Here is a 1,729-nt window from a genome sequence, read left to right on the forward strand (position 1 = left end):
GAGCTATAACTGGTAGGAATATTTAAATGATTGTTGTTGTTGTTGTTGTTGTTATGTGCCGTGGAGTCAGTTCCGACACATAGCGACTCTGTACAGGGTTTCCGAGGCTGTAAATCTTTATGGGAGCAGAATGCCTCGTCTTTCTCCCGTGGAACAGCTGGTAGTTTTGAACTGCTGACCTTGCGTTTTGCAACCTGATTCGTAACCTCTACACTACCAGAGCTCCTAATAAGAAGTACGTCAAACGTGGGGCTCAAACCCACAACATTGAGATTAAGAGTCTCATGCTCTACCAACTGAGCTAGCCGGGCACTATTTAAATGGTAGTATGGCTAAAAGGTACATATGACCTAATGTGAGACTCAGAAACTGATAGGCCTTAGCCCTGCCACCACAGTTTCTTGAGTGGAAATTTCTGCCCAATTTCAAGAAATAATGGAGACCAAAAAAAAATTCATTCTGAACATATAGCATATTTCAAAGGAGAGATGTAACCCTTTGAGATATTCTGTAATAAAAGACTAATCTCTACAGAAAAAGACTTTCTTAGAGTCTTATTCCAACTTCAAAATAAATGGAGAGATTCTGAATTAATGGACTGGAAAATTCAATATTGTAAAGATTACTATTCTTCCAAGATTAGTCTATAGATTCAATGCGATTACAATAAAATCCAAGTCACTTATTTTGCAGATATAACAAATTAATTCAAAAGTTTTGTAGAAAGGCAAGAGACCTAGAATAGCAAATAAAATACTCAAGAAGAACAAAGTTGGTGGGCTAACATTCCTGAATTCAAGGCTTATTATATTGTTGTTGTTAAGTACCGTGGAGTGTACTTAACAGTACACTCACAGTGACCCTGCACAGGGTTTCCAAGGTTGTAAATTTTTACGGGAACAGAACACTTCATCTTTCTCCCACGGAACCACTGGTAGTTTCGAACTGCTGACCTTGAAGTTGGTAGCCCGACTCGTAACCACTACACAACCAGAGCTCCTTAAGGTTTATTATAAAGGTTTATTATAAAGCTGCAGTAATCATGTCATTGTGGTATTGGTGAAAAAAAGAGATGTTGATCAATATAGCCGATATTGTTATTGTTGTTCTTAAGTGCTGTCGAGTTGATTCCAACACATAACGATCATATATAGGGTTTCCAAGGTGTGACTGTTGGGTTTGAACTGCCAATCTCATAGTTAGTAGTCCAGTGCTTATTATACAGCTCCACATCAGGACTCTATAACAGATATGGACACATACAGATATAGTCAGACAACCTTTGACAAAATTGAAAAGGCAATGGTGATGCAGTGAATTTATTTAATGTCTCTTCTTGTTGTTAAGTGCAGTTGAATTGGTTTCATCTCATAGCGACCCTGTATAGGGTCATGAAGAGTGTCTGCTGAGTTAGAAGCACCGACTTTGTTGTTTAAACTGACCTTGCAGTCCAGAGCATTAACCCGCAGCACCACCACATAGGGATACAGAACTCTACTGTCAGGATTGGTTTGTTTGGTCATCTCACTAGGTTTAAAAGGAGTCTTGAGAAAGGTATAAAATGTGTGTAAGAAGTAGGAACAAATGATTCTGGGACCACCAGTAAAGAACAGCCATAAGCTGAGTGCAAGATCTCAGAGAAAGAAAAGAAAAGAAAGAGAGAGAGAGAGAGAGAGAGAGAGAGAGAGAGAGAGAGAGAGAGAAAGAGAGAAAGAAAGAAAGAAAGAAA

At 38.8% G+C, this 1,729-nt stretch overlaps 1 non-coding gene across 1 annotated transcript; it reads right to left on the reverse strand.

The window, feature by feature from the left end:
• Nucleotides 1–238: 238 nt before the first annotated feature.
• On the reverse strand, nucleotides 239–311 carry TRNAK-CUU. Its single transcript has one exon. It is a non-coding gene; the product is annotated as a tRNA-Lys (tRNA).
• Nucleotides 312–1,729: the final 1,418 nt, after the last annotated feature.

The sequence above is a fragment of the Chrysochloris asiatica genome, unplaced genomic scaffold (assembly GCF_000296735.1).
Source record: "Chrysochloris asiatica unplaced genomic scaffold, ChrAsi1.0 scaffold00002, whole genome shotgun sequence".
NCBI lineage: Eukaryota > Metazoa > Chordata > Mammalia > Afrosoricida > Chrysochloridae > Chrysochloris > Chrysochloris asiatica.